The 12,900-nt window shown below is 52.7% G+C and overlaps 1 long non-coding RNA gene across 1 annotated transcript; it reads right to left on the reverse strand.

Moving 5' to 3' along the window:
* Positions 1 to 992: 992 nt before the first annotated feature.
* LOC110343744 lies at positions 993 to 2,628 on the reverse strand. The gene is made up of 2 exons (XR_002386071.2): positions 1,892 to 2,628; positions 993 to 1,713 (listed from the first exon to the last, which is right to left on the reverse strand). It is a non-coding gene; the product is annotated as an uncharacterized LOC110343744 (long non-coding RNA).
* Between the last annotated feature and the right edge of the window lie 10,272 nt (positions 2,629 to 12,900).

The raw sequence follows: 12,900 nt of genomic DNA on the forward strand, positions 1-12,900 counted from the left end.
GTGCATTGTGTTACAGGGAGCTGCTGAAGTCAGCCAAGGGAGTTGGGCTTGGGAACCCGAGGCCACCCTGTCTCCTTCTGGAGAAGGCCCAGTATTTCTATTGCATGGAGTTCTGTGGACGATGCTGGCTGGGTCCAGATATAGCAGAACTCACTCCCAGGCTAGCTACACCCCCAAATGTCCTCCTAGCTTTCCTTATCTAGGGGAGGAAGGTCTTCAGGGTTCCTCTAAGCTCCCTCCTGACTTCATAACTTTGGGTAAATCATGTGTGAACTTTCTGAGTCTTACTTTTCTTTCACATGCAAATGAGAGCACATAATGTGTATGATTTCTATGCCCACGGCATTTGGGGAGGATTAGCTGGCTGAGTGGAAGTGAAGCTGTAGGGTATCAAGCACATGTGTGCCACGACACTGACAAGAGCAGCCGCCCTCAATTAACACTGCCTTCAATGCTCAACTCCGCCCCTAAACCCTGGGCCTCCTTTCTCAGGGAAACAGTAAGGTCAACTCTTACTTTTCAACTTTGGAAACACCTTATTAAATGTGCAGTGTTGGGGATCAGACCCCAGGCCCTTGTCCACACTGAACAACTGTTCTGACATGAGGCTCTGCAATCTTAACTGTCGCTCTGGTTCTAAAAGCAACACAGGTTTAAGTGTGACGGATGCCCTCAAGAAAATGTTTCCATGAAAAGGGGCTGGGCATTGGCTAAGTCAGAAAGTGCATGCCCTAGGACCAGAGTCTGATCCCCAGAACCTACGTGGAAATTTCACGTGGCACAGAGGGTAATGGCACGGGGGTGGGGTGGGGGGGACACAGGTGGGCTGCTGGCTTCTTGCTCAGCCAGCTCGCTCCAGACCAGTGAGAGACCCTTCTCAATGGAAAGGCGGATGGTACCCTAAGAGCAAGCCAGGGAGGTTGTCCTCTGGCTCCCACGTGTATATGCACCACCCCTCCCATCCACCAAAATAAATAAAAAAAACAGTGTGATTGGTAGTTGTAACTTTGATATTGTCACCAAGAGATCTTAAGGAGTCCATTTTTTTCTTGTGTCTTTGGTTCCCTCCGTCCCTTCACAGCCAGTAAATCCAGACGACAAATACCTGCCAGCTATACTGCTTCTACTCCATCCAGTGACGTCCCTGGGGATGGCAGCAGCCCTCCCTGCCATGCCTGCAGGCTGCTTCGGAGTCCTCAACACAGTCTAGACAGGCCCTGCTGATTATCCCTGTGTGGTGGTGGACCTGTGAGACCTAAGTTTCCCAGCTCCTGCTGCGGAGATGCCAAGGCCAGAGGCTGCGGAGGCGGAGGCGCACGGAGAGTCCCCTCCGAATCCGACCTAGTGCCACGGGCAGTTTCCTTTTATCCGGGCCAAGCATCTTAAGCCTAGGGTGGCAGACCCAGTCTTCCACGGGGGAGTTCCAGATACCTTCAACGGATTAAAAGCCTGAAAGCAGTTCCCCGGAATGTGAGGGTGACTTCATGAATCAGGTCCACAGGCATGTGTAGACTCTTTTCATCTCAACATGAAACCGGGTGGAGCTGAAGGTCTCTGAGGCTCTGATTTCTGAACAGCCATCCTCATGGCTTCCTTGCACCCCTGGAATTAGCTCAGGCTTCCATTTTACAGATGGGCAGACTTGAGAGTACAAGGTCAGGCAGGGGTCAGTGGTCCCAGGCCATGGAGATCGGTTGGTGATAAAGTCAAGCCCTGGTGATAAAGTATAGACTCTGGGGTTTCTGCTTTCTTGAGCAGCCCTCCCCCCCTGCAGTTTGGAGTATTTCTATAAAGACTCCATGTTGGGAGACAAATACTCAGTTCTGTCAAGCCTGTCACCACCCCAGCATCCGTCCCTGGGTCAGATGGCAGTGCTCTCCAGCAGGCTTACCATCAGCTGAAGAGGTATGAGTCAGGCAGGCAGCCAGTTCACAGGATTCTGGTCTTGCTGCTATAAGCGTCTGGCTCACTGGACTTCAGTTCCATCTTGAGATAAGAGTGTGGCTTGGTGGCAGAGCATTGGCATAGTGTGGAATCGGGGAAGCTTCTAGAACCAGCCTGCCGAGGGTCTTTCCCAGCATTGCCACCCAGGAGTGGTACAACCCCTCTGTACCTCAGTTTCCACATCAGTTAAATGAAAACGATACACAGTCATCTCGCAGAACTGCTTCAGGTGTGGAAGAATTAATCACCTGGATAAACCCAGAGTAGCTTCAGGTAAGACCAGGGCACAGCAAATTAGAGGTAACACGAAGGATCCCGAATTTCGGGCCAGAGGGCCATGCATCCACAATTGAGGAGGTGTGTTACACTGTCCTCGGAGGTTTCAAAGTGGCACTCACAGTGGCTGTTTCACTTTGGGTCCTCTTCAGGGAAGCGTGTAGCTTCTTCCTTCCAGCATCTGGCTGCAGTTCAGCAACATCCTAGCTCCGTTGCTCCTCTTCCAGGAAGCCTTCCTAGATGGCTAGGCTTGGGGAACAACCCCTTGCTGTGGGCGCCCCGCCCCCATTGCCAGTGCCACCCTTTGGCCTCAGACAAAGCGGGCACCAGCAGCAGCAGCCGCCGGGCTGGCTCGGTGGCTTTCATGAGGCAGGGGCTCCGGGGAGCCCATCCCGAGCTGGTCTGCTTTGAATGCTATTTGCATTGCAATAGGCCAGCCTGGCCTTCAATACAGGCCTCTTCTTTTTTTTGACACAGCAGCTTCACAATCGCCTATTGACCGGGCACCTGTTCCTGCCCCAGACGCTATGCAAATGCCGGCCAGGAGCGAAGCCGCCAGCCCCTCGGGCCATTGTGCATTGAACCCTGATGGCGCCCTGCCAGCTCCCAGCCGGCCTTTGTTCACTAGCTGTGCTGAGCCACCCCCGCCACCGCCTCCGCCTGCCTGAGGTGCCCTGCCGTGGAGCCGCCCGCTGACAGCCACTTGGGTTCTTGCACCTGAAGAAAGGCCGCTCAAGCTGGAGGCCAGGCCCACGCTGAGGCTGGGCCAAGGGCCCCCGAGGAGAGGAGGCAGGCAGCTCGCAGGCTGGGGCCCTTAGCATCCTGTCCCCGGGGACCGCGGAGAGGGGCCTGGCAGGCGGAGGAGGGGGCAACCCGGACCATGCCATCTGGGGGCGGAGAGATTATAATAATCGCTCTCACATCTGCTGAGGGCCTCTACCCGCCGCCGCAAAGCCCTCTCAGGGCCGGTCTCCCTGCAGGCACACCTGCCTCTCCAAGAGGGCTGGATTGTGCCTTTGAGGTGGTGGTGGTGGGGGGGGGGGTGAGGATTGTGGCCTCCTGGGAGGAACTGATTGAGGTCACATAGTGGGGAGGGGGCTCAAGCCTATGACTGTGGATGCTTCTGCCTCCCAAACGGTGGGTGTAAAGTTTTGCTGCTCTCCTTCATCTCATCTGCGGGTTCTTCAGCATCATGGCTGACTCCTCCGCCTCAGGGTGTAACACCCTGTGTGGCCCAGCCTCTGCAGTCTTCCTTTCTCCTCTTCTGAACTCTTGCCTTTACCACTGCAAGTGGAGCTTTAGGTGGTTCTGGCAGGCTAGGCTCTGCCACCCATCCCAATATGCCAATTAAAGAGACCCAGGTAAGGAAGAGCAGAGATGTAATCAACGTGGCCGTGCTGGATGGGACAGATAAAGGGGGTCTAGTGACTTCCAGGTCCTATCTCTGGGGTACCTGCATGAGCTTTAGAGGGACAAGGGGACAAAGGGATATGCATTAATTTTGCAGTTTTGGTGGAAACATGGTTCTCCCCATCATTGTCTGAGCTCTGGTCTTGGTGAATGGTCCACACAAGTCTTTATTAAGTGAAGATGGTTCTTAGAAGATGCTATCCTGCCCTGAGTGCCACCTCACTTCTTGGATGAGCACTCTCTTTTGGGGTTGTCTGTCCTGCTAGATCCCGGAATTCACTTGCCGACAGCCGTCAGTCACCTCTTGGGATCTGAACGGGACGCCTTAAAAAGCTGCCAGTGAGATGCTGTTTCGCATATCTCTGCGCCTTCAATCTGGGAGTGGGGAGAGGTAGGCTAGGTAGCCCTGGTTCTAGATGGCAGTCTTCTGGGTGATCAATTTCTCCATATGCAAAGGTGTGCAACTGCCCCAAAGCAGAGGAAGCACAAGAGGGAGGCAGAGATGCCAGGCTTTCACCCCATTTTAGACTCCCTGTAGGTCCAAGTGAGGAGCGAATGAAGCTTCTGAGTGCCTGCAAATAGCATCCTCCACCCTGGACCAGGCTTCAAAGCCAGAAGAGCATATCCTGGCACCTGCTGAAACGCCAGTCTGTGGTCCCCAGTGCAGACCTGCTGAACCAAAGGCTGAAACGCCAGTCTGTGGTCCCCAGAGCAGACCTGCTGAACCAAAGGCTGAGATGCCAGTCTGTGGTCCCCAGTGCAGACCTGCTGAACCAAAGAATGAGATGCCAGTCCATGGTCCCAGTGTAGACCTGCTGAACCAAAGGCTGAGATGCCAGTCTGTGGCCCCCAGTGCAGACCTGCTGAACCAAAGGCTGAGATGCCAGTCTGTGGTCCCCAGCACAGACCTGCTGAACCAAAGGCTGAGATGCCAGTCTGTGGTCCCCAGTGCAGACCTGCTGAACCAAAGGCTGAGCTGCCAGTCTGTGGTCCCCAGTGCAGACCTGCTGAACCAAAGGCTGAGATGCCAGTTTGTGGTCCCCAGCACAGACCTGCTGAACCAAAGGCTGAGATGCCAGTCTGTGGTCCCCAGAGCAGACCTGCTGAACCAAAGGCTGAGATGCCAGTTTGTGGTCCCAGTGTAGACCTGCTGAAACAAAGGCTGAGATGCCAGTCTGTGGTCCCCAGTGTAGACCTGCTGAACCAAAGGCTGAGATGCCAGTCCGTGGTCCCCAGCGCAGACCTGCTGAACCAAAGGCTGAGATGGCTGTTCAGCAGGTTTGTCTTGAGTTCCCATGTGATCTGATGCACAGACAAGTTTGAAGACCACCAACTCCCGATTAGCACCCTCTCTCTCTCCCATCTAAGCTTTGGCTGACATCATCTCTTCCTTTATAGCTTGGCTTTCCTCCCTGGACCACCAGTACTTGGTTACCTGAACTTTACTGACCTCCTGCTGTTCCCAGGCTTAGGCACCCAGGTGAATGAGGTCTGCTTTAGAACGAGTGTGTGCGTGTTTGGGAACACCTGGCTCTTCCATTTGACCCTCTCAACTGCTTTGACTGAGGGAAGCCACGGTGGTGGAGGCGATGCACAGAGAAGGGGTATCTAGCACAGCTTGGGGTCAGGAAGCATTCTTGGGAGGGATGATACTTACCCTGCCTTAGGGGAAGGGGAAGGGATAACTAATAATCTTAGAATGCAAAGTTTCAGTCTCCCACCTCAAGACCTCAGGGAGGGCTCTGCTACATGTGTGTGTTGTAGGAAAGTCCAGCTGAGGTGGGGAAGGGGAAGCCATGCTGAGGTCAACAGAGTGCTCCAGAGGTCTTGTCAGACATTCTACACAGCCGTGCTTCAGTTGAGAATCATCTGCCTACTCTATTCCAGGAGGCAGGTTAAGGCAGGTTGAGACATCCAGGAGATAGGCGCTTCACAGCCTGCGAAGTGGGAGCCACCGGGGACATGATTCAGACAGAGATCCCAGCCAAGGGGACATCCCATTGCTGGAAGCTAACCAGCCTGTAGCCATAGCATGCAAGGGCTTAGGTAGGATGGCACCCCAATCCTCATCCTACTTCTTAACGTAAACCACCGCCTATCTCTGCCTCATGTCCTTGCTCTACCAGGAGGAGACCTCGTGTGTCGGAAGTGGCACAAAACCCCAGCATGACCCCATATACCATCCGAGATGTCCTCCCTCCCCAGCCCTTGGCCCTGATAATCTTTCACTCGATGCCAGCTGCTTTAATGAGTTTGGCCCAAAGCAGGGAAATGTGATCTCACGAGAGGCTGGTGCAAGGTTTGTGGAGAGCCAAGGGCTGCTCTGACTCACAATTTGTCTTCCTCAAGTGCTTTCGGAGCACTCTCTGCTGGAAAGACAAATGAGTAAGAAACATAAGTACAGCAATTCCCCTCCAACTATATTCTTTTGCATGGAATTCAAGGCTCTCTGCTGGGTCTGGTCTCCATGACCTTTCCCAGGGTGCCCTAACTTGGCCTCACTGCTTTGCTATTCTTCCACACCTCCCAGGCTCTGCAGGCATCATAACAGACAGGGTACCATGTCAACATTCCTTTCCTCTGGGTCTACTGGATTGACTTTTCAAGCCCACAAACTCCCACGATTGTGAGGATTCTAACTCATTCTGGTTAAGAGAGATTTAGTAAGTTGTCTATCTACGGGACACTGAAAGAGCCCAGGAGAGGAACTGCAGATCTCTCAAGGCAACCCCCCCCCCCCTTGAGGATGAGCTGGAGCCATGTGTGTTGTTGTGGAATTGAGTCTAAGTGGGAAACCAGAGGCAGAGATAAAGAGACCCTAGGGCTCAGGGTGGATCCCACTGGTAACCAGTTCACCTGATGGAAGAGGCATACATGAAGGTTCGGGGGGGTGGGGGGCAGGGGGCAGGGGGCAGGGGACAGACGGGGACTAGTATTGATGGTCAAGTTTCCAGATGTGCATACAGTAGTGTCCTCCAGTGGGAACATAGAAGCCCCTGGGGGCAGATGGTGGAGGAGTAGGCTGTTCCCTGTGGCACTGGTGGAAAGTGACAGCCTCTGGGAGTTTGGGATGGACGATGGTAGCCTCGGTGGGTTTGTGCTGGCACCGATCCCTTTGCTGGAGTGTACTAGATAGCAGCGGGCTTTGGGCACAGTCTCCTGTACCCCTCACAGGGTGTGAGCTCTGCTTCTGCTGTCGCTGTGGCACAGTTGCACAACTTTCCCACTCTCAATACTGGTCTGCCAGCATTGCTGGTATCTGGAGCAACAGGAGTGGGGGTGTGGGGTGGGGGCCCAGCTGTGGCTTCTGAGTCAACTGGGTCTGGTGGTTTGAGGAAGATGCTTTGTTTTCTTAGTAGCCTCACCTTATGTGACCTACTCCTCTGTTGGGATCTTTGAGGACACGTCTGAGAGCATTTTTGGAAGGAAAGACACAAGCTGCCAGTACCATACACCTACCCACCCCCAACCCAATGAATCTAGACCATCCTGTAGGCACAGGTGCCCCAAGTGATAAGTATCCTAATCTACCATGTCGTTGGAGCAGAGAGGGCACAAAACAACAACAAAAAATATGATTTTATAGAGTGGGGAAGAGGAGATGATTCCGGGGAAGAGCTAATACACACAGGCTCACAGGGGAGATCTGTGTTGACAATTCTTGGAGGTAACATCCTGGGCATCTACAGGCTTCTGATGATGAGAAGAAAGGGTGCCCGGCTCAGGTATTCTGTCTTGTCCCAGCATTTGGTAGAATGTTTTAGTCTCTCCAAGCCATTGCTGCAAGATCGGTTGTTCTCCCCAAGGACAAGCAGAGTGGCACCGGGAGCTGGCATGGGGTGTGTTCTTGTGTAAGTTATCCCGTACTTTGAAAGGGCCTTGTGGTCCAGGCCTGTCATCCACAACTACTTGGGAACCTACTTGGGCAGGAGGATTGCAAGCTCAAGGCTGTCTAAGCTACAGAGTGAGTTCAAGTCTAGCTTGGACAACTTAGTGAGACTCCAACTCAACAATCCAGGAGCTGAGTGGCTGGGTACACATGCCTAGCACACGTGAGGTCCTAGGTTCAATTCTGCCTTTCCTGTGTTGGATGTGGAAAGAGTATCTGGAAGGGTTAGTCTCCACACTCATCTCTGCCTGTGTTGGAGTACCAGCAGGGCTTGAGTCAGTGGGCTGGCTCTCCCTTTCTTTCTCTGTTGTTCAACACCATCTAATGACACAGCTAATCTGAGGGTTACTCTGACTATGGCTACAGGCAGGTCTCCTGTGCTTGTTGGTCCTGCAATGCCTGGCTTCAGGAGGAGCCTAGCCTTGGGAAGGGTCTCCCAGAAGTCCCTTTTCTCATGGATTTTCTTCACCCACTCTTTGGCAGAGATCCTCTGACTGGACAGGGAGAGCCCACTCAAGACTCACTTCTGTCATGGTGTCACCAAGAAATCTGTAAATCCTTCTTGGTCTCATGGGGAGAGGAACATGATGATATGTCATTTCTTACGCTGGTGATCGTTGCTGTCAGCTCTGGACATCCTGTCCTTTATACCTCCATCTACAGCTACAAACAAAAACCCACTTGCTTGCTCCTTGGGAATTGTGATTCAGGGTCCCACCCCAAGTCCTCAGCTGCACTCCCCTCCATCTACAATGCAGAGAAAGTGTGTTTTCTTTATGAACCCAAGAGTGAGGGCGGATAATGGAGTGTATGCTTTCTCAGCTGTCACAAGGTGAAACCATGTGAATGGCCCCCCTCAGACGCCTCTCTTCAGAGGTGGCTTTCTGCCAAGAGGCAACCTGAGGGTTCTCAGTCAAGCTGGCTTTTGTCTCTCAGGGGTTGTCTCCTTTGCTCTCAATTTCATCGGTTTCCCCACTGAACTCCCCCCCCCTATCTCAGTCAGCCACTAGTCTTGGAGTCTCCCACTGTGTTCAGAGCTCTGTGTTTGCAGGCCTACTGTGTGCCAGACCCTGGGCCAAGACCTTTTATGCTTCCTGCTGCCCTTAAAGGAACTCCTGCTCCTTTTATAGCTTCTCTTCCCCCATGAGATTTGGGGTTGCCATTCTATTACACAGATGGAATGATACGGCAAGGCCAGGGCTATGAGCTGGTGCAGACTATGTCTTTATCTGTCCTCCCCTTCAGGTCCCACAATCCTTTAGGCTTACAACATGAGGGCCTGGGAAAGCTTCCAGGTCGTCGTCTGCTGGGCTCTCAACCTCTTCTTCCACCACTCAGGTCCTAAACATCCCTTCTCAGCTCTCCGAACTGTGAGGGGGGAGTGGGTATAGGGGACAATCTCACAATGGGAGTGTGGAGAAAACCATTTCCTGTGGTATGCCAAAAGCAGACTGTCCAGTGTTGCTGGATGATCCAGCGTTGGGTGGACCTTCAAACCTGTAGAGTCCAAATGCAGTATGTGAAGTTGGTCCCCGTACGCGTTAGCTGTGGGGCCTTGTGTGTCTGAGTCACACCCTTTCCCTTTGACATCAACCAAACAACAAACTGGAGTCCATGGTCTGTGGGTGTTAGAGGCACTAGCCCAGTTCTGGTGCCTGTAGGCAGTATTAGCTGCAGGCACAGTGGGGTACACTGGGTCTGAGGTAAGGCTGAGTGGTTCTTCTGGTCTTGATTTGATTACTCCTGCTTTGATGTCCAGTGCAGCGGGGGGTGGAGGGGGCAGATGGTCAGCTGCGACCTGGGGCTCTGAATGTTTCACCTAGCCCTGCCTGCTACCCCTAGATGGCTGCCCCTGATGGATTCAAGGCGAGTGGGGGGGGGTCCCCTTTTGTGTCCTTGATTCCTGAGAACCAGTGAAGAACCTACACCAGGCCCTGGAAACTGTGAGCTAATGTTAGCCAGGCTTGGTGTTTAAGGCAGTCTTGGCTGGGATAAATTCCAAATGGGTCACAGAGGCTTTGGGGTTTGGGGCTAGTGGAGACACATATGCCTGTTACTCCAGCCAAGAGGAAATGGCCAGAAGGCAGGAACAGCCTTCTGGTCCTTGTTCTTGTAGCTTCTTGGCCTGGCCCTGGTAAAATGATGTCCCTTGGGCCAAGGAGCAGGGCCGATTTTATTCGGGAGGTCCCCGGCCTTGTGTGCCAAGCTCTCTCTCTCTCTCACCCTCTCACTGTTCACTGAGCTTCAAGGCAGGCAAAGTAGCCTCCACCCAGCTTGTGTCTGGCCTACAGATCCTCCGTTGTTTTTCTGCCCTGCATTTAACAGGACTTTCCCAGACAGAGTGGAGTGCTGGCATGGGTGGGGCTCATCTGATGATGCTGGCCACCCTCCCTGAACCTCTAGATCCTGTTCCTGGGAGGAGAACATGAGCTGCGTCCCACACAAAGGGTTTTGGGCTATAAGGAGGAGTAAGATACATGCTCCCCCAGGATGGGGGGACAGATGTCACCTGCAGCTGCGAGGCAGACGCACGTGTGAGCATGATGGACCCGGTGGGAGTCAGCGAGGCACCTATGGCAGGGGAAAGGAGAGTGTGCCTGTGAGGAGAGAGGTGTGCAAGCTGGAGGAGAGGAGAGAGAGATGGGTGGAAGGAGAGGAGGAGGAGGATGTGGGGAGGAATGGCATGTAGTGGTTAGTTCTTCTGTCTGTCTGGACATCCAGGGCAGGTGTGGGTGGTGAAGGCGCTGGAGAGGCAGACAATGAAGAAAGGCTCCAGTAGCCGTATTACAGAGTCTGGTCTGCTCTGGGCTCAGTCCTGCTTCCGGAAGCTTTTCTATACGCTGGAGGGAGAGGAGGCAAGACTGGATGCAGGGGAGTGCCTTGGAGCTACTGTCATCATCTAGGCGACAGGTGACAGTGTGGCTGTGCGGATGGAGGGGATCAGATGAACTAGAACTCATTGAGCCAGGTATGGTAGCACAGACCTACAATCCCACGAAACTGAGGAAGGAGGACCATAAGTTTGGATTTAGTCTGAGCTACACAGAGGAAACACTGTTGTTCTACACCCTTCCCAAATGAAAACGAAACAAATGGAACATTTAGCTCTGTGTTAATGAATAAACTTATCAGTAATGGGAGACAGAGGCTCAAGAAAAGCAATCCTTGGGCAACATTTATGCCAAGGTATGCAGAGATAGGTTTGCATACTGCCAGAGACAGGGAGCTCATTAACTGTTTATTAAGACAACATAGGTCAAATATTCCCACTTTGGAAACTCCAGATTTGAGATGTTCTTAAATCCTTTTGAAGGCTGTATGGTACTTCAAGAAGAAAACTCACTCGATCTCGCTTATCATGCCTCAGTCAGAATGTAATTACACAAAAGTGTTATGCAAACTTACCTTCAGGCTATGAGATATACAAGGAAAAAAAGTGAATTTTGTGCTTAGGTGTGGGTGACATTCCCAAGGTATTTTAATATGTTTACACAAACAGTCCAAACTCAGAAACACTTCTGGTTCCAAGGTACTTCAACCTGGGCCCGATCACCCCTCCTTAGGCAACCTGTGGTCCCCTCCAAGGAGGTTCACCATATTGTTAAGCTTAGTGTGAAAACCCAATAGTTATTTAGCCAGGAACTGCAGGGCTCAAATGATTCTCCTGTCTCAGTTTCCCAAGTAACTGAGACTATGGGTGTTTACCAATACCACCGTGTCCGTGGGCCCAAGGACTCTGCATTTGCTTCATTTTAGAGTATTTCCATGTGTGTCTGTCTGCTGGCTGCAGGCATTAGAACAAGTCTGATACAGAAAGGTGTTTTGGGAGTCTGGGACCATTTGGACAGGTATCCTCTTTTTCTCTCCCTCAGATTTCTAGTTTGCAAGGACAGATACTTTCTTTGGTCATCTGAGCCCCTCAACTTTGGGGACCCTGTTCCAGGAAGAAGTTAGATTATAGAAGGTCTCTCAGCTGCCATGAGAGCAGTCAAGAAAGGGCACTGACCCATGCCAATATGCTCCAACATCACACATTCATGAGCCAGGACTGCAGGCTGGATCTACCTGGCTGGGGAATCCAAGCTGCATGTCTGTGTTATTTCTCATGTTGGATAGACGAGCAGGGCAGATGGTAGTCATGAGCTGAGTGGGAGGCAAGCTGGTGGGCCCTAGTGGGAGATGAGTTAGGTAGGAGCTGGGGGGCGGGTGGACAGCTCTCTTGGAACTTGACTGAGAGCATGGATTGGGGTCTTGGAGGAATGGCTGATACCGCAGGGTTGCTGGCAGGGGTATTCATTCACGGGCCGCCACATTCTTTGTTCTCTCCACACTGCCCAGGAGGGAGAATGGGTTAGCAGTGAGTGACAGGAAGAGCTGCTGTGTTCAGGTGGCAGTTTAGGGGGGGTAGGGGTTCCTGTAGAACACTCCTCCCAGAGCCCCCAGCATGATTTGCCTCAGGCTCAGAAACTTTGCCTCCCCAGTGACCTTGGGGTATAGATCCTCCCAGGGCATTTTGCAGCTGGCTGTGTTCCAGGTCCTGGACAAAGGATCCATGGCACTCTGAAGTAGGAGGCTCTGGAGGAGAGGTGGACAGCTCAGCACAGCCAAGAGGCTTTTGTCCTATCAGGGACCTGCTGCCCCATGCCAGCTAACAGGGCCAGACATGACTTCCTCAAGATGTGGGTTTTGCCTTACGAGTATGTCTGGGGACTGTAGTGCTGTCCCTCTGGGGTGAGATGGATAGATTTGGAAAATATGGGTTCAAAGAGCCCAGAGAAGTTTATGGCTGGGGCTAAGAGTCAGGAGGTTATGAAGCAGCCAGAGTACCAGCTGAGGAAGGAGCACATGACAGGTAGAAGCCCTGGTCAGACTCCTGGGGAAGATGGTTCAGTAGCTGAGTGACCTACACAGAGTCTCCTAAGCATCACAGCCTTTCTGCCCTGTGCACAGTCAGGGACTAAGGGGCAACCCCACATTCCCCGCCCTTTTCTCCCCTGCCTTCTTCATAGAGTCGCTGTCAAAAACGAGTGAAAGTGAACCTTCAGCTGCGAGAAAGAGAGCCAGAGAGAGAGAGAGACAGAGACAGAGAAAGAGAGCCAGAGAGAGAGAGAGAGAGAGAGACAGAGACAGAGACAGAGACAGAGACAGAGACAGAGAGAGGGGGGAAAGGGAGGGAGGGAGAGAGAGGGAGGAGAGAGAGGGAGAGAGGGAGGGAGGGAAAGAGAGAGGGAAAGAAGGAGAGAGGAAGAGAGAAAGAGGGAAGAGAGAGGGAGAGAGGAAGAGGGAAAGAGGGAGAGAGAGAGACACACACAGACAGACAGACAGACAGACAGACAGACAGACAGACAGACAGGCAGTGAAGTGGTTGGAAAACTACAGCT

This window comes from Mesocricetus auratus, unplaced genomic scaffold, assembly GCF_017639785.1.
Source record: "Mesocricetus auratus isolate SY011 unplaced genomic scaffold, BCM_Maur_2.0 Super-Scaffold_100006, whole genome shotgun sequence".
In the NCBI taxonomy this organism is placed as follows: domain Eukaryota; kingdom Metazoa; phylum Chordata; class Mammalia; order Rodentia; family Cricetidae; genus Mesocricetus; species Mesocricetus auratus.